Source organism: Plectropomus leopardus, chromosome 22 (assembly GCF_026936395.1).
Source record: "Plectropomus leopardus strain MGB_pleo_1.0 chromosome 22, ASM2693639v1, whole genome shotgun sequence".
NCBI lineage: Eukaryota > Metazoa > Chordata > Actinopteri > Perciformes > Serranidae > Plectropomus > Plectropomus leopardus.
In genome coordinates, this window is record NC_142197.1 from 24,812,651 (window position 1) to 24,833,079 (window position 20,429).

The 20,429-nt window shown below is 37.4% G+C and overlaps 1 protein-coding gene and 1 long non-coding RNA gene across 2 annotated transcripts in view; one reads left to right on the top strand and one right to left on the bottom strand.

The window, feature by feature from the left end:
- The window catches only part of LOC148185930 (uncharacterized), a 66,131-nt gene extending 52,268 nt beyond the window's left edge, over window positions 1-13,863 (bottom strand). The window contains exon 1 of the long non-coding RNA XR_015775547.1: window positions 13,222-13,863. This is a non-coding gene — a long non-coding RNA (uncharacterized LOC148185930). The remainder of the gene's footprint in view (window positions 1-13,221) is intronic.
- Window positions 13,864-17,116: 3,253 nt separating this feature from the next.
- The window catches only part of lmo3 (LIM domain only 3), a 72,422-nt gene continuing 69,109 nt past the window's right edge, over window positions 17,117-20,429 (top strand). The window contains exon 1 of the mRNA XM_042511347.2: window positions 17,117-17,670. The gene's annotated coding sequence lies outside the window, so the exon portion shown is untranslated. The remainder of the gene's footprint in view (window positions 17,671-20,429) is intronic.

The window sequence follows — 20,429 nt, forward strand, 5'->3', positions numbered from 1 at the left end:
TTGTGCCCAAGCAGGAAACCTTCATGTGCTTTTTTTTTTTGGGTCCTCAAAATTTTATTTACTAAACATAAATCATACATACATAGTCGCATCTCATCCACATTTTCCCAAATTTTGCAGGAATTGACTTAATATGTAAACACGGAAGTCCACCAACAAAGCTGCTGTATGTGATGAGTTGGGAAGATAAGCAAATCACTTCCAGGTCAGAGTCCATCTGACTGATTGAGATTGTACTTAAAATTGTCCAAAACTAAACAGTTCTATAGCCAGTACTCTTTTCCAAATATGCAGAGATGGTGATGTACAATGTATGAAGAATTGATGGAGAATTTAGGCAATAACCATCTGAATCCCAAAGTTTGTTTACAATAACTTATACAATACTTAATAATAAATCATGTGCATAAAATGAAATAGCACTGAGCAAAAACTGCCTCCTTTGGTTCATTTTTAGCCACTTAAAAAGTTCCACCCAAAAAAACTCAATATTAGTGAACGTGTATGCAAGAATATTTCACTGCTTTACAGTGCCATCACACAGCCCCTTTCAAATGGGAACTGAAGTAGTTACCCTGAATCCACCAGAATCCACCAGACCCCAGAGACAAAAACAAAATTTTCCTTTGCAGAAGATGGGAGTTACTGATCTACTACTGCCTTAATTGTAAGTGTGCAAGGTGACGCAGTGAAAATATTCAAAATATAATGAACGCGTAAACTGATATTGATCTTTTCAGGTGACCTTCTGATCCGCAGCAGTATACAGTTAAGCTTTGTGCCAGTAGATTTAGTTTCAGTATTAAAGACATGGGCGAAGCAACACAGTGCATACGGGAAATATCAGCACAAATGTCTGACAGTTTGAACCCTCATGTTTAACTATATATCTCTAAACCTTACAGTTACAGCTAAAAATCACAACAGAAATGAACAAGTTTGCGAAGTTTACATATTTCCACTATTGAAATTAATCACCAGTTGTCTAGGTGGAGGTGATTGTCGTTATTAGTGTGATATTATGGTGATTCTGTCTACAATTCCATATCTGTTTTGATTTTGGATAGACACATTAATAGGGCGTGCAATAAGCAACTAGTAGAAATTACCCAAAAAATAGCAAAAGTTGTAAAAGTGCAACAGTAAATAATAATAATAATTCTATAAAATCATTTTAAATATCTAATTATGATAATTATAAATAAAGTTTTGGAACATTTTCTCTAGCCTCTTTAAAAATAATTTTCCAAATATTACTATAACTATTTTTATTGCAATTTGCAGGACAGCTCTAGCCAAGTTGCTCATTGCTTTTTTAACCATGTTTCAAAAGAATGCAAACCAATTTGCTCGGGTTTTGAAGGTGTAAATGATTGTGAACTCAGCTCAAGAAAAGTGATTACGATCCAGGTTTCAAAGGGTTACCAACACCGTTACCTTTGTGTTTAAATTAGTGCTGGGCCGTTAACGGCGTTAACGTGCTGCGTTAACGCGGGATTCCAACTTAGTGAATAGTTTATCGCGCGATAATTTCCTTATCGCGCGATAAACTATTCACTAAGTTGGGTCTATACGGTGAGCAAGGCACCAATTTCACTTTGTTGTTTAAGCGCGGATGTATACCTGGTCGAATTACGCGGAGGGGGCGTGAAGAAGGCGGAAGCTGGTCTGCCTGAGTGACTGGAGTGATTGGCTCAAGCCGTGTCACAAAGCTGCTGACTGTTAATGGTCTTCTTCATGACCTCTAATGTAGGCCCACAGTTCAGTTAGGGTCATGTTATCAGAGGCTGCGCCCTCTGCTGTTCATTCCAGTTAGCAGGAAAAAGCTTTTTCCACATGGAGACAGAACCTGTGTTCCTAAATGTCTGTGTTTAACAAAATAAAAAAAAGTTAAACACCAAAGTAAATCTTATGGAACATTATTTTTCTTTACCAAATATTATAGTAGAACAGCTTTCTCAAGCAGTTTGTGATGCATTTTCATCATTTAGATAGATAGATATTATTTTGAATGTCTTTGGCAAAATTCAAATCTATAATTTTAATCTAGATTAATCTAGATTAACTACAGGATTGCAGTGAGATTAATCTAGATTAAAAAAATTAATCTATGCCCAGCACTAGTTTAAATGTAAATAATCTGTTTGCTATGTACACTTCGCACAGGAATTATTGATTTGTGTGTATAACTAATTTATTTGAGAGCAGGATGTATTCATTTCCATGCACCCCATGATACCTGCAGGGCTACATGGAAATGTGTTTAGTTCTGAGATGCTAATAGAATCTAATCTAATGAGTTATTGGGTGATCTGTGTTACACCAGCGCAGACAGACCTTATCCATTAAAAGTGTACAGCGCAGACATCTTTTATTCCACTTCAAGCAAAGCTCATATTTTTTCTTCAAAGTTCAGCTGATATTAAACAGGCCTTTGCTTGATTTTCCTGCAGCTACAGTAAAGTCTGATGTCTTGACCTTGTTAGGTCTGTTTCTCTGTAACATATTCACAAGATTCCACTCCAGACATTTTACAGGTGCTGTTTTGATGTCCAGGCTAATTCAATACTATGTACATAACTTTAATTTGCATTTATTTCTGAGAGTGCCAAAGGAAAAAGTTGTTATTGTGTTGTTGCGATCAATAAGTCCCTGAATTTAAAATGTATCAGAATGTACGGATTAGAATATATTGCTTTTTTTCTTTTGAGAAGCATGTCCACAAGAGATTTGCCCAATATAATCCAACACCAATCTCTTTTTTTTTCAACAGTAATATCTTTCTGTAGCCTACCTGGCATCAAACTGAGTCACTTAATTTAAGAGATATTCCGTCATCTATGACATTGTTCATTTAAAAGGGTAAGGTGGTGGATTACAAATCATCACATGATCACCACAGAAATAATTCCTGCAGAATAAAGATGGTGTTGATAAGGACAGAATATTTGCTTCTTTTCAGATCTGAAGAAACCAACAGGATGGGTTTACGGTCATAACTGAGGAACTCTGGATGACTAACAGACCTCACTGTAGAAAGTTTTCTCTTGAAGAAACAGTCTCTTTGAAAACTATTCATAGTATGTTCTGTGGATTATACAGCCCAACAGAAACACTGTTTTCCGTACCTCTAAACTTGGACAGATGAAATCCAAACTATCTGCATAGACAGATACCAGGAGAAGAGAGTGAATATGTTGTTTACAGTCTGGCCCTTTAACGTCCCCTTTACCCTTTGAAACCTGTATTGACATCACGGTTGTTGTGCTGCGTTCAGATGCTTTCACAAGCATTAAACCTCTGAAACATGGGAACATGACAATGAGCTACTTGAACCTTTCTTGAAATTTGCAAGAAATTAGTATTTAGAAAATTATTTTGAGAAAAGCTAAGGAAAAATGTCTGAAAAAAACATCATAATTATATTAAAAATATATTTAAAATTATTTGACAAAATTATCATTATCATCATATTATCAATATTTTAATCACTTTTTCAGGTCATTTCCTTGTTTGTTTTATTTCTACTTTAAAAAAGCAACAACAAAACAACTACTTTTTTCTTTGATTTCTTCCCTCCCTATCTTTTAAGAATTTTCCTTGTACTTTTTTTGCTGCTGATTTTGGAGTAATTGCTTCTTTAGTTGCTCACTGTCTTTTTCCCTACGTTTTTGAAAGAAATCAAGCCAATTTGCTCAGTGGTCAAAGGGTTAACCCCATCAAACATAGCTTCCATCATAAGGGATATTAAAAGAATACTTCATGCCCCAAACGACCATCTGTATATCAGTTATTCACCCTGTGTTGTATTGAATTCAGAAAAACAATCTTTTTCTCGCATGCCTCCACAGTGGACAAAGCATTCAAAACACTAAAGAAGAAGAGTACCCTCACAAACTCATCCAGTGTAATCCAAATTTCATTAATCCACGTTCTGGGATGCCGCTATGTCAACAAAAGCATATGGAAATCAATGATGGGACGTCTACACAAGCACATGTTCAATATTTGGTGACAAAGGCATGAGTACTTAGGTTCAGGCAAAAAAGACAAATGCTAAGATGCGGAGCAAAAAATTTCACATTGACACAGGAAGCAAACACCAACCTCCCAGATGAAAGTCCCATCCACCATCCATCACCCGTCCCGCATGCCCCAGAGGGACCTTTGTGCTCCTAATATTATGTCAGCAGCGTTTCAACCTGATGCTGTCCAGTGGCGGATCATGTGGACATGACAGGTTCTGTCCAGCCTCATTATCAAGTGATGCTGCCTGTCTTCGTATGATGCTGCAAAGACAAGCGCCATCTGGCTGTCTTGCCGTCTGGCAGCATTTCATAACATCATGACCGGTTCTTTCCGGCTGTGTTCTCAGCTGATGTCACCTGGCATCATACAGCCACAAAACGTGGTTTCGCAATCAGGATCTTACGCTGAAATCACAAAAAAAAAAGCTGTGGTATTTGACAAGTTTGGAATGAGAACAAACTGGGCCAACAAACAGAACAGGAAGTGATCCCCGCATATAATATTAACAAACTACGTCATTGCAGATATTGTAAATGGGGAGAACACAGGAGTTTTTTTGACAATGCTTGGTCTATTTGTGTGTTGTGCACAGGCCTCATCTTGGTGACTGCAGTTGGGGTAAAGGCACAGTGAAGGATTTAGTTCCAGTGGCGTAGGCTATTGCAATCCTGGTGCCAAGAATGAGTGCGTCTTGCACTGTCTGCCTGCAGCACACCTCTGCTCTCTATATCTTGGTTGCTTTATTTGGTGAACAACTAAAGCACATCCATACACCTCTCTAAAATCGAACAAACACATATTTTGTTAGTCTGACATGCGATCACACAGGAGAAAAAAAAAATGGTTTTATTTGGATTATGGCATTAATGCCACAGAACAAAGATTAATGAGCATCCTGTACTGCTGGCCTTTCCTTTACTCTGGTGACTCTCTTTACAGCCATCTGTAGGCAGCAGGTATCTGCTCCGTCTGCACTCTCTAATTGGAGTGATGTTACACACTGTCAAGTCACAATTACACACAACATATACACTCGTTAAAACTATTTTTGCAGGAAGCACCAGAATGTTGTAAAATAGCCACAGAAACTTCTGTGCTTTCGTGAACATCAATCTTGTCGGCCATGATTTATCATTTTGCACAGTTTGTAATAAACTGTAAATCAACAGTCATGATACCCCTCACCCCCTCGAGTGACGTTCCTCTAATTTATTTGTGGATCATTAGCAGAATAGCGCCTGCTAAACAGGCAACTGTTTTCTTCCCAGATTTTCAGCGATTATGTTTGCATATAAAACTGTCATGCAAAATTGACTGCTGTCAGAATTAAAAGTTAAAGGAGTTGTATATGATATTAAGAGCGTATCTGTGTCTGATGGCTAATTTCCACCAAATCAGTGTTTGGTCTGGTTCTGATCCGCCACGTCAGACGGAGCAAATAGATCACACTCTAGTCTATGTGTTAGCTTCCACCGGCTCAGCTACGAAACGACTCCGTCCCAGCTCTGGCAGTCCGGACCCCCGCGGATCAGATATACAAGGATACCGGAGCACTTCCCATAAATTAAACACAGCACAACACAACATTAAAAAATCTGGTTAATTTTCAGAAACACTGTTTAAGTCAGATCGTTTTTCACTACATCAACAAAACGTTGCAATGAGCAGATCCAGGCCTAGTGTCAACATGTCAGAGGTTTTGAGAGGTCACTACTGACAGCATGGCGCATGTTGTTGTGTTGCCAACACATGATTTTGTAATTACCTCTGTCTCGCCACTCCACACTCAAACCGCAAAACGGATGAGTTAACAATGAAAAAGCATGGAGCAAAACCGCAGCTGAGCTGTTCCACAACACACATGTAAGAAGTGGAAATCCAGGGAGATTCAGGTTGTCTGCACACAGTTCTCAAAGCTAACAGAAGCTAACAGTGCTAACTCCATAATGAGCACTTACAGCTGGGGTGAAACCTTAGCATGAGTTTCCAAACCAAATGTCCACCTCAGCCTTGAAGGTACAAAGTTACCAAAAGTCAAAACCAAATCAAACATTTTAATGTGTAGGAAGACATTCACAGTAAAGGCTCTGCTAAATTCAGAGTGTATGAGTTGTCTACACATGGCTCTACACATAGCTAGTGAGTAAGATCCACATAAAAGGGACTCACAACAGCTTGGATTAACACATACTCAGAGGTAGCGTGATGTCATTTTCTGTGCAGGATGATATTTCTCTTCCATATCTTGTAAGAGTAAATAGAGTGCCCCACATATGACATTTTTCCATAGGCTGACACGGACGTTAGCAACATCCTGGTTTTCTCGTCAAAAAGCCTTTGGGATTTCTTCATTGGATTTTAGATAACTTATACATATAGCTGTTTCTTTTACTCTTAACTTTAGCTGCTTGTATAACCTGTTATCTTATCTACATTTTACTTATTTATTTATGAAATTCTATTTTTGTACGTGCAACCCCATCTGTTCATGTACACAATGCTGTTTACATGCCTAATGTTCTTAATTTTGGTTATGTTATAAGGGGGAGGGGCTACATGGGTTTCTGATATTTTATTTTTAATCTGTAAACCTTTTTATCTGGGAATCACTTTATGCTTAGGCTTGAAAAGTGCTGTATGAATAGAGATTATTATTATTATTATTATTATTATTATCACTATTTCACAAATAATAATTGTGCACAACACAACTGAAGAGAAATGTGCAAGTCCCGATGGGCTCTTGCACATTCATGTAGAGGTTAGGAGTTTGGATTTTGTTTCAATTTGGAGAAATTCCAAAATGTATGAAAATGGAAATGATCATATTTTGCAAAGCACAGCTTGTATTTTTGTAAAGAGACAAACTTAAACAAGAGATGTCCACTAAAATAACTCAAAAAGTCATTATTATTATTTTATTACAATTTCTATTTTACTATATTATTATCATTATCATTATCATTATCATTATCATTATTATTATTATTATTATGACAGTAAGAGCCCTGTGATTTGCGCTGTGCCGCTTGATTCACCAAATAGAGTTTTGAGTGTCCATCCCAGTGGACGTTAGATCTGGAGTGACATAAAAAGGCAGCTGTAATATGATGACATCAGTAATCCGATTGCTTATGAAGATGGCACAGTTGTCATAAAACACTATCAAAATGTCTATTGTAGTGGACATGAATAACTAAGACAATCGTGATTTAACCTCATTTCTACATGGGAGAACGTTAAGAAAAACATGCATTTTTAAGTGTGATTTGAGTCTTTTCATTTAGAAGGAAATAAACTGAATTTTTATCTATTTGTCTTTGATTCACAGTTCTACAGTAGATTTTTACTTATCTGTTTCATTGAAATTACACAGTCATGTATGACCGTTTCCAATATGTAAAGCTGTAACTTCTTGATCACTGTTTCCATCTTCCACTTGCCACTGGCCGCTGTCTTTTATTTCCTGTTCACAGTCAGAGTGAATGAGGCTGCCTATTACCAAAGTCCCAGCTCTTTGACTGCTGCTGTTCCCATTTTATATTCCGACTAAATGAATAGGCGCTTGAATTAAGTAATCTCCATTAAGTCTCAGTGGAATAATAAGAAGGGTCAATACTCTTTGGCCCAGCTATTCTTTAGATTTGGAGGGCTCCCTTCTGACCTATTACCGAAGGTGATTCTCCAGATTTTTTTGTGGAAAGATGGCTATGGAACTTTCTCTTTCTGCCAAAAGACAAAATTGGCCTGCGGGGGAAGAGGAAAAGTTGTCATTAAAATTACGTATCCCTTGACCCCACTTGAAGGTCGTATACTGGCAGCAATTACTGAGTGTGACTTTAAGGAGAGGCTCTGCTGGTCGTTAGTGGAGACAGTCCCCTGGCTTATCCCCCTGGGGGAGAACAGGGTGTGTGTGAGTGTGTGAGAGAGTGTTCGTGTGTGTGTAAGGGGCTGGAGGACCAGAGTGCAGTATCCAATCCTTAAGCTCCTGCTTGGCCTGTGAGGACTCCACTATAGGAGAAGAATGATAGCAGTGAAGGGCTGGAGTGTCCTCTAGTAAATGTCAAAGCCCTCACTGATGAGATTCTCTTAGAGGGACGGACATCTGAAATGTTACTGATGGGACAAACCACTCACATCTTATAATCATGGCCACTGGATGTCAATATTCTGTACCTCCTCAACCTACAGCCAACTTATGAAAACCTTCATGCCAGCTGTTCTAAAAACCCGCTGTCTCTTATGGAGGCCTATTTCTGCCAGTGTGATGAAAAAAATGGACCTACACTTTCCTGGTCATTTGACCACTCAGAGCACTTTCACACTTATTGTCACATTCACACACTGGTGGCCGATGCTACCATACAGGGTGTTTTTAAACATTCATACACATACACACTGATGCCAAGCAAATTTGGGGTTCAATATCTTGATACTTTGACGTGTGGACTGGAGGAGTCGAGGATCAAACCCCCAACCCTCTGATTAGTGGACAACCAGCTATACCGCCGAAGCCACAGCAGCCCATAAAAAAACTGTTAGGTAATTATAATTATAAACATTCTCAAAATAATGACTGAGTATATCAAAAACAAGGAACTGCGTTGGAATAATAATGACTTGGTGTACAAAAATAATGACTTTGTATCTCAAAATAATGACTCAGTATCTTAAAGTAGTAAAAGAAATTCTAAAACTTTGTCTCACCTATCTCAAAATAATGAGAAACTTTCCCAAAATAATGACTTAGTATCTCAAAATAATGAAACTGTCTCAAAATAGTGACTCAATATTTTGAAATAATGACACTTTTTTTTTAATGACAATATCTCAAAATAATGACTTAGTATTCTAACATAGTGACAAACACTTCCAAAGTACTGTCTTACTTATCTCAAACTAATGAAATTTTTTCTCAAATTACTTCTTATTTCTACTTTTCAAAATATTGACTTTGTATCTTAACATAGAGAAAAACATTTTAAAAATATTGTCTTACTTATATCAAATAATGAAACTTTCCCAAAATAATGACTCAATATCTCAAAATAATGACACTTTCTCAAAAATAATAATGCAGTTTCTTAAAATAATGAGAATCTTTCTCAAAATTTTGACTTAATTATCTCAAAATAATGATTTAGTATTTCCAAATAATGACTTAATATCTCTAAATAATAAAAATATTCTCAAAATATTAACTTACTTACGAGAAACTTTCTCAAAAATAATAATTTTAATGAAAAACTTTCTGTAAATAATGTTTTTTTTATCTTAAAAAAATGATTTATTTAACTTTCACTTAGTATCTCACAATCCCGTAGGAAACAGAACAATGTCTCAATTTAAAAACAAATCCCACTGCAAATGCAGTGATGTTGTGGTAAAAAATTATAAAAATTAAAAAATAAACTTTTTGTGGCAATACCGCTGGTGAAAAAACAGCGATGGCTTGCTAAAAAAGACCCACATTTGATGGCTAAAAAGTCGCTGGAAACACGGCGATGATTCGTTAAAACAATAGTTTAGTTGTTGTTTATTGGTTTCTGACAGAGGTCTGCAGCTTGACAGGTATCTCACCTAGGTGCCACACCATCCACTATCTCCTCCACCTCACATTGTAAAAATCAGCACATACACTACATCACTATAGAAACATAGAGATGTTATAAAAACATACAAATGTAACATATGCATGATTTGAGAAATCATGAAATGTACAGAAATGTACAAACAAATCTGGCAAGCTCGAAAGCCCCTAAGCCTTTTTTCTGTAATTTTTGGTCATACGGGCTGTAGGTTAGCATGCACAGGAAGAGTCAACCACAGCGAGCATATATGAGAGCTCGTATCAGCAGATGCCGAGTCACTTCAGGTCAAGTGTATGGGTCTGTAGTAGTGAACGGTTTCAACAGTGAATGTATACAGCTACAGTCAGTCTTTTTCAAGGAAGTTAAACTATGGCTGTCAAAATGTATAAAAGAGAAAGTGAAAGAAAGAAAGAACCTGTGTCAGTTTCAGGCTGCTGTTTCCTACAGATGCCACAGACCAGTGTAGACCCAGAGTGTACTGAACTTAAAGAAGAATCAGTGCAAGAGATATGATTTCACACATGCAACAAAACACCAATTTATTAAATACTGTATACTGTTGGGTGTGAATGTGAAAGCATTCACAACATTTGTTCCTCTAAACTTATTATTCCACTGCATTTTTCATCTTCCACATTTTCCAACATAGAAACATTAATTCATTCAAACATTAAACCATTCCTATAACTTCACATTATTTTTTGCACATTTAAGGCAGCACTGCAGTGTAGCATTAGCTTTTCAACAATCTTTAAAAGTAGTCCATATCCGGGGACATGAGTACTGCAACTACATGCAGACTTCAGAGGATGTACGCACAAAATCTGCTTTGTAACAACATAAGTTTTAAACCACTGTGAAAGAATGAAAATAAGTGTTTTATTTCTGTCATTCAAGCTGCAATTCCACCTTCGACCACAATGTGGGTTGCAATGACAGAGTGGCGCTGTCCATATTTTGACTCACTAACTTCATGGGCAGTTAGATATTCCACATCTTACTTTTAAATCATTGGTATTATTCAACATCTCATTGACACTCATAATTAAACTTATTAGCAGTCAACCAATATTGGTTTTTCAGGGCTGATATCAATACCGTTTATTAGAAGTTAATAAGAATGATAACAAATATTTGGAACCGATATGCAATTAAAATGAAAATATTTCTGTTGAAATTTAGAATTTGAATACAACAAACTCAAACCCAAAACTTTGTTAAATGCCTTTAGCAAAAATCAAAACTGAAAGTTTCAACATCACATACAGCAAGTCCCAAGCAACTTTTTTTTTTATAAAATTCAAGTGAAAATTGAAATTAAAAATGCATAAATAAAAGTAGCTCCCTGAGATTAAACAAAGTAAAAGTAACTCCCATGCTGACACTTACTTTGCATGTGTTGCAGACTGTGAATTCCCTGGTGTTGGTTGAGTGTAATACGCATACATTTTCATTCAATGCTTTTTATCGGCGATCATAAAAATAAAATGTCGATACAGATAATCGCTAAAAATCCAAAGATCTGCCCAGATAATCGGTTAGGCTGATAATCTGTCAATCCCTAAAACCTATACCCACTTTTCAAGCTATTCTTACTACTTCACTGTCTTCTTACACATTTAACCCAGCACTGCAGCATCAGCTTTTCAACACACAGCATTCACACCCTCAATCTTCTTACGAAATTGCACTCTCATGTTATAACTAAACCTACTTTACCTTGACAAAGTACTACATTAAAATGCTTTAAGTATATTCACAGTCATCTTATAAAAGTTGCAAATAAAACACGTAAAGGGCTCATTCTGCACAATAAGTCCTTTTGATACCTCCAAAACATAATATTTCAGTAAAACTATGAATGCAGGACTATTGCATTTAATGGAGTATTTTTATGTATTGCTATTTTGACATAAGGTTGCACTAATCAATATTTTTGTATGTAGTCAGATGACTGTGTGCTATGTGAATGGTGTCGGTGCACCAACAGATAAATAAAACCCACTCAGCAATTCTCCTCAGCTCCACTGAAGGTTTGAACATTTTCAGCTCACTGTTTAGGTTTTGAAAACTCTGCTGTCATCAGCCTCAGCTTCACTGTGCACAACCTACTCAGCACCAAACTGCACACACACACAGGCAGAGGCAACTATAGACAGATATCATTGCTCAAACAACAGAGCATTAATTGATTATATTATTTATGTATTATAATAAGTGACTGTTGGGCACATTTTACGCTCGTTTCATTCTTCATTTTTTGATTTATTGGCTGTGTTCATGCATATGGTATACATTTTGGCAACATCTTGTATTTTTGTTTGATCTTGGAATTTCCAGCTCAGCTTCTACAATAAGTTTAAAATATACTGTGGAAACTAAAATGTTACATTCAGACTGTTAAGTGAAAGAAAATGGGCCATTAAAACCCATTCGAACTGAATTTTTTTGATTCCACGCCCATGAAAAAATAAAAACATGCATTGTGTTATTTCTGGGTGTCATTCTGTGCTTTTGCCTTGGAATTTGTCATTTTTACTATTTTCCACCTGATGATGGCTTTTTTTTCTTTTTTTTTCTTTTTTTTTTTTACCTTATTTGGCATATGGAAAAAATACATGCTATTTCCACTATCAATGTTGCTGTTAATCACTGACATATCCAAAGCTACTATAATAAAAAAAATCTACTTTGAATGTAGTATATTAGTGTAGTATGTTTGTTTTTCATCTAAAAATATAGTGGCATCATGACAAAACCTGGCATTAAAAGAGTTAAAATTCCGAAAGCTATTGAATTTGATATCCATGATTAGGACAGATGTTAACTAAAAAAAAACAAAAAACAGTAAACTCAATTAAAAAAATCATGTATATATATATATTATTTTTCATAACCTGACTTTGAAAAGCGCGTTTTGTTGTGCAGAGTGCTATGAGTGTGAGTATTTAAAAATTTTAAAAAAGAATTATAAATAAAAATCAATGTTGCTGCTAATCATTGACATATTCTAGGCTGTGATAATCTACTTAGCACACTGAAAATATTTTTGTGTTGTTGTTTTTTTTTCAACTAAAACCACAGTGGCATCACTACAAAAACCTGGCATTTAAATCATTAAAATTCTGAAAAATAATTAATATTTGATATTTGTTATTAGGTTTTGTTATTTTGGTGTCAAAAACTCACTCAATAAAGCTAGAAAATAATATCAATGTACAACACAATTGAGTGTCATATAAAGGGTTAATGACTATCAAGAAGTTGAACACAGATACAAGTTGCTGTCACTAAAACCGTATCCCAAAAAGCGCAAGAGATATTTGAGCGATGACATCAAAACCAAAAAATGTTACAACTGTCCCCAGTTGCTCCTGCATTATGGATATACAGCGATGACGCAGCATTAATACACTGTGTAAGACCGGCTACAAAGTAGGGTAACTACCCCTGAAATGTGCTTGGCACCATTAACTAATGTACAGTATCAGACTGCAACCACAACCGTAATGATGGCACAGCCACCAACTTTGTTTCTGCCAACAATAAAAGACACACTTCAGTTCAACATGAAGCCAAACATAAATGCGCACTGACTCACCAAACTGTAGATCTGCTGCTGTCAGATATCCACACGTCCGTGTTTCCTGCTGATACCGAGCTAGCGGTCCAGTAGCTGTTAGCTAGCACAGCCTCACAAAGTAAAACCACTCCTGTCTTTGGTTCCAGTCCGTTTAAAAACTATTTTCTCTCCCGTTAGTAGGTTCCTGGATGCTGACGTCGTCCTCCCTCTCGATATAATTTCCGTAACTTCCTTTCTGCTTTGAAAGTCCAATTATGCGAAAACGCTTGGTTCGGAGCTGTCCGCGGCCGCCGCCATGATTACATTGATGTTGACGCACCTTATGCTGTCTTTACGTGCTCCTCAGAAATATCTTATTTACCGTATTAACGAGTTACGAGCACATGAAGGGCCGTAATTGCCGGTGGGAAATTGGGAAATGATGATGATGATTACCCAAGTTGCCTAGGTGTGACGTTCGCGTGACGTTTCAGGGCAGCAGAAATGGTGGAAAGCATGGAAACGTGCTGCATTCAAGATGGGTTGCATTTTAATGCTAAAAGCTTTTGAATAAGAGGTTGATAGGCCTAGCTGTTTCCAGTTTATTTACATTTCTATGTATTATTTCATTTTTTATATAGGCTATTTTATATATTATATTTTTATATTTTTTATATTTAATCCAGATCGCTCTACACAGTGAGCAGTTCATATTAATACCATATTACACTTTACATTTCGCCAAAGTTAATATTTAAAACATAATACGACTTTTGCCCGCCATGTTTATTCATATATGACATCAAGTCAGCAACTCCTGTTATTTAAAAACATTATAAATGTTAGTATACTCGCCTGGTATGCTTTATATTTCAAAGTTTGCTTGCTTGCTACAGCTAATAGATGCATATACTAAAATATGCAACAATTAAGAGTAAATAATAGCTACTAGGAACAAAATAATGAAATAAATAAGCTATTTTTTTTACTGCCAATTGTTGACACTGTTTCTTTGTTTTCCGCATAGTATATATATACGCATAGTATATATATAGAACCAAGAATGAATATATATATATATATATATATATATATATATATATATATATATATATAGACACATATATATACTGTACATATATACATACTATATTCATACATTCTTGGTTCTTTGAGTTAATATTCTTGCCAAATTCTTGCCTTGGAGATCCAACCTAGAAATCCAAGTCACATATACACATTTTTTTATTTTTTTTTTAAAAAAGTGTTCTAATAATTCTACATTGCATTCATATCCGGAATGTATCTATAAGTAAAAGACTTTACTGGATAATACCTGCATGCAATCTAAAAAGGCAACTCTCATTTGTTAGGGAGCACATATTAGGAGGAGTAAATAAAAAAGCATTGCCTTTCTTCTGATTATTTTATAACCAATGATGCGCAGCTGCTGCATTTATCATTGTAACATCTAAACTATTGACTTAATATGCACATGAAAGATAGAAATCGCAACAATAAGCAGTAATATACAAGTTTATGTTGTGAAATATTGGTTAAGCAACTGTGATTTACAGGGGAGACACATCAACACAGTAGCTCTATGACACAAAGGAGGAAGATATATCAGACTTTGACACACACACAATATTTGTCACTGCTAATAGATAGTCATTTTCAGTTTCCAAAAAAAGTAGAATATCAACAGACTTGAACTATTGTATCTTGTGCACACAGGAAAACAACTGAAATAGATAATAACAATAAATAAGTAATAGGCATAATCTTTATTTATAGAGACCTTTTTTAACAAGTTTCCAAAAAACATTTGTTGCAATGCCAAGCAATAAAACAAAAATAAAAAATGCAAAGAACGGAGTGACAACAATTGATACACCTGTGCCGTCCTAATGATGCGTAACCGATGCACACACTGTCACCATCACACTGAAAGACATCTGTCCTCCAGTCAGGAGCTGCAGGCCTCATCCAAGTGCTACAGCTTCACACACACACACACACACACACACACACACACACACACACACACAGAGGAACATTTCAATCTGGGTCATGCATCCAGACATCCCCGAAAAATGATGTGCACTACATCTGTGACAACAAAAAGATGTGAGAACATTTTACCCAACACTGCTTGCTCAGAAAATACTTGATTACACCACCGTCACAAATCGTTTCTTTTTTTTTTCCAGTGTGAAAATTGTCGTCTTTTTAACACGCAAGAGCATGACATTACCATTCCCCCAAGTGCTTTCTGTTTTAGCACTCCAGCTAATTAGACGGGTGATAGGAGTGGCACTGATTGGCATTATAAAAGCTGCACTATCACTCCTCACCGGCTCCCTGCACCCCCATCTCTCTTCCTCTCTCAAAGTTGCCATCAGAGGAATTATTTAAGATAAAAACACTATGGGAAAAAAACCCTCCCCTGACAGATATTATCATTATAACCCTTTATGGCAGGGATATTCAACTTGCTTATCTTCCAGGGGCCAGTCACAGCAGCCCCATACATGTTTCTAAGATTTTAGGATTTTTCACGGATTTCAGAATATTTCTAGGATCTTAGGACATTTGTAGGGCTGTAGCACATTTGTAAGATTTTAGCACATTTCTCACATTTTAGCATGTTCCTAAGATCTTAGGATATTTGTAGGATTTCTAGGATTTAAGGAAAATTGCAGGATTTTAGGACATTTCTCAGATTTTAGGATATTTGCAGGATTTTGGGACCTTTCTAGGATTTTGGCACGTTTCTCGGATTTTAGGACATTTAAGAATTGTGGGACATTTCTACGATTGTAGGACATTTCGAGATTTTAGGACTTTTCAGGATTGTAGGACATCTCTCAGATTTTAGGACATGTCTAAGATTTTTGGATATACAAGGATTTTAGGACATCTCAGGATTGTAGGACATTTCTAGGATTGTAGGACATTTCTCGGATGTTAGGACATTTCTGGGATTGAAGGACATTTCTCAGATTTTAGCATGTTTCTGGAATTTTAGGACATTTCAGGTTTGTAGGAAATTTCTAGGATTTTAGGACATATCTGGGATTTTAGGACGTTCCTATGATGTTAGAACATTTCTGGGAGTTTAGGACATTTTTAGGATTTTAAGAAGTTCTGGCATTTTAGGACACTTCTAGGATGTTAGGACTTTTCTAGAATTTGAGGATATTTCTAGGATTTTAGCACATTTCTAGGATTTTAAGACATTCCAACAATTTTAGGACATTTCTTGGATGTTAGGACTTTTACTGGGATTTCAGGACATGTCTAGGACATGTTTAGGATTTTAGGACATTAGAGGAGGACCTCTGTTGGGGGCTGCGGGGTATCCTCAACTAGCACTTTCTTAAACAAATAATCTCTATTTTGATGCTGTTTTATGCAGTCTGGCACCTTATGTATACTAAAAGTACAAAAACTAGTCCCAGTGTGCATCATTTTATCTTTACTGTGAATTAGAAAACGGTTGAATTTTCACCCAACACCCTATTGAGGGCCAGATTTGGCCCACTGGCCGTGAGTTTAGTCTCACTGATTTGAGATCAAAAATCACTATGGAAAAAAACCCTCCCCTGACAGATATTATCATTACAACCCTTTATGGAAACTTTTTTTCCCTTTCCTCCCCTTTTCTCTCTCCATCTGTGCCACTCACTCTGACTCTCTGTCTCCCAACGGGTTGCAAAAAAAAAAAAAAAAAAAAAAAAAAGGCAAGGAGAGAGGAAGGAGGAATAGAAGAGTGAGTGAGCTCTGTCAATTGGAGTGAGTGCACTGCTAAGTCTGGCTACACTACAAAGGTTAGCAGATCTGACTGTCAATAGTGTCTTGTGGGTGGGAGGGGGAGGAGGGAGGAGACACGGGGGTGAGGTGGTGGTGGTGGGGGGGCGGTCGCTTTGAGAGAAAGAGATACTTTGATATTTCGGAATGTTAGAAGGGTGAATGTGGAGAACTGGAGGTTGGGGATCTAATTACCGGGCCATAATTGGGGGCTGGGGAATAGGTTGCCGTCCTCTCAACTCGCTGCAGATCAATTATGTTAAGAGAACATCTGTAAGTAGAGCTTAATGAGGTCCATTAGAGCAACATGCGCTGCCTTCCCTAACGGTGCTTGTCAGCTTCTTGGATGAGCTGGAGTGTGCTGCTGACTGGGGACCTGGTGGAGGGGCTTAAATAGGAGAGGAGGCTCCACTCTCCGCCGCTTTTTCCCTGCCAGAGACAGAAAGACACAGCGAGACAAGGGGAGAAAGGTGGAGACAGAGACGCCCTGTGAAGCCGCGGGGCCACCAGGACGCGTAAAAAAAGAAAGAGAAAAAAGCCGCCGCCGGGTGGAAGCCGGCAACAACTTGAGCAACTCCTGAAGTTTTTCAAGACAATCTGGAGTTGCGCGAACGCTGAGAAAGTTGTGGACAAGCGAGAGAGTTTGTTTTTGGGCATCCCCGGCTGCACTTGAAGGTACGTGTTTGCTGCTTTCTGCGTTTTTTCGGGGTTTGCGCAGAGCGACGGCTGTGCGTAAAAGTGACAGCGGAGGACATAAACATAAATTTGGCGTCATCCTGCTTCATCAGACACGCAGGGGGTTAGAAAAAAAGCGGCCAGTGTTGAGGTTGAAGTCGCGTTTTTGCGCACGTCTTCATTCTGTCCTTTTGTGTGCACGTTTTCTTTCGCTGTGTGACGGTCTGCTCCATCCTCCGCCGCCCTGTCCCCATCCTCCATTCACACGGAGGATGAATAACCGGCGGAAGGGCACCGACAGAGAGGTGGCAGCCTCACACACACTCTTTCTCTCACACACACGCGCGCGCTGCACACACTCTGCAGAAAATTGCATGATTACCAAGATAGGCCGCCTTGAAATAATTCAATCCATGACAAAACCTAATTACTGGCAGGTAATACCCTGTCAGCTTTAATGCATCTCATCACTCATAATGGCGCAGAGAGCATTTTATGACCCATCTCATTATCGCTGCATTTTAGGCTGGAGCCGCATGCCAACTATTGACTTGTATCTCCTCCTCTCACCCCCCCCAACTCTCCTCTCCCCACCAGAATATTTCAGGGAATAACTTACACTTGTCAGGCTGTGTGTTGGACCAGTGTGTGGTGCGTAAGGGAGGCGTGATGTGTTGTTGTTGGTTGGTGGTGGTGGTGGTGGTGGTGGGGCTGCCCTAACAAGAGGGGCCCCGTCGAGTCCAAACCAGGGGCCGCAAACTGCTGCAATAACAGAGCGAAGAATCACTCCGTCCTCTAATTACAGGAATGATTTAAATAAACAGTGTTGGAGAGGCGATAATCAGTCCGCGGGGCTGCCACGGTGTAGCACTGGGACCTCACATGACGCCTGCGTGCGCGCGCGTGGAGGAAGAATGCTAGAGAGAGATAGAGAGAGAGGAATCGGTGATTGATTTAATTGTTCATATTTGATTTGCTTCTTGTTTATTTGCACTTACTTGTCTGTTTGCAAACTCTCATTGAAGTGAATGAGAAAAATACGCAATGAGTTAACCAAAAATATGTGCAAAACTGGAAACTAGACTTTTGTGCACGAAACGATTGTTTTTAACACTCAATGAAGATGGATTTAATTGTCCATCTGCTCCGTGTTTATTTGCACTCTCTTTGTCTTTTCACACACTCTCACTGAGGTGAATGAGGAAAAAAACGAAGACTGAATGAAGATTGATTTAATTGTCCATATTAGATGTACCTCTTGTTTATTTGCACTCTGTCTTTTGCAGACTCTGATTGAAGTGAAAAAGGAAAAATGCAATGAGTTAACCAAAAATATGTGCAAAAGTGGAATCTTGTGTGCAGAATAATTGTTTTAAGAATCAATGAAGCTTGATTAAGTTGCCCATATTATATCTGCTTCTTGTTTATTTGTCTTTTTGCACACTGTTATTAAAATGAATGAGGAAGAATGTGGCATGTTAACTAAAAATTCATGCAAAACTGGACTCTTTGGCCAGCACAATTGTTTTAAGACTCAATGAAGATGGATTTAATTGTCCATGTTAGATCTGCTTCTTGTTTATTTGCGCTCTATTCGTGTTTTCGTAGACTCTCATTGAAATGAATGAGGAAAAACGCAATGTGTTGACCAAATATATGTGAAAAATTAGACTCTAGGGCACAGAATACCTGTTTTGAGACTCACTGAAGATTGATTCATCCCATATTGTATCTGCTTCTTGTTTATTTGCACTCCATTTTTCTTTCCTCATTGAAGTGAACGAGGAAAAATGCGGCATGCTCACCAGAAATTCACACAATACTGGACACCTTTTCCTCAATAAGTGTTATAAGGGCTCTCACCTGACACTGATTTGAATCGGTCCAACTTAATGTGTTTGTGTGTTCCCCACTCTAACCCTTTAACCTGGTTCAACATCAGTTTTCTTTTGCTTCAATCACACACTTCTTACAATTTACACTGTAAAATCAGATACGTTGATTTTACTTTAACAAATCTAGAAAACAGATTGCCTTGAAAAATGTAAGTAAACATACTATTAATCTTAATTTATGTTTGCTTTAACTGCTAAATTTACTTAAAATCTAATCCCATTTGCTCAATTTTGTGAAGTTGACGCAAATTAAAAATGACAAGTTGATTTAAATCAATCTTTCTAGCTTGAGCAACTTAGTAAACTGAGTTTACTGTGCAACATATGTGTACGGTTGCAAACTAGTCTTGTATTGTCTTAAATATGGTAACAAAAGAGAACGTGCAGGTCTCCTAACTTCTTCATTGGTGAAATCCTCTCCCTGTGTTTTTAAAAGAAATTCAACCAGTTTGGTTCTAAAGGGTTAACTGTAACAGCACTTTATACAGCTGTTGTTAAACTCTTATATGTATAATCTTTGCTTTGTGAAGGACAGGTGTCAGAATTTACAGCTGTTCCTAATATATGCCCCTAAAAGCAGCAAGTCCACCTGAAATTAAAGCCATACCAACTCGCCCTGATGTTCAAAACACTCCATGTGCACCCCCAAAGCAGAGGTGGAATGTATCTAAGTACATTTACTTGGGTACTTTACTTGAGTCTGAATTTGAGGTGCTTGTACTTAAGCTCAGTATTTTCTTTTCACTCTACTTTATACTTTGACTCTCCTACAGTTCACAGGAAAATATTGTACTTTTTTCTTCACTGCATTTGTCTGACACTTTTAGTTACTTTGCAAATTACAATTTTTGTTTTAAAAAAATA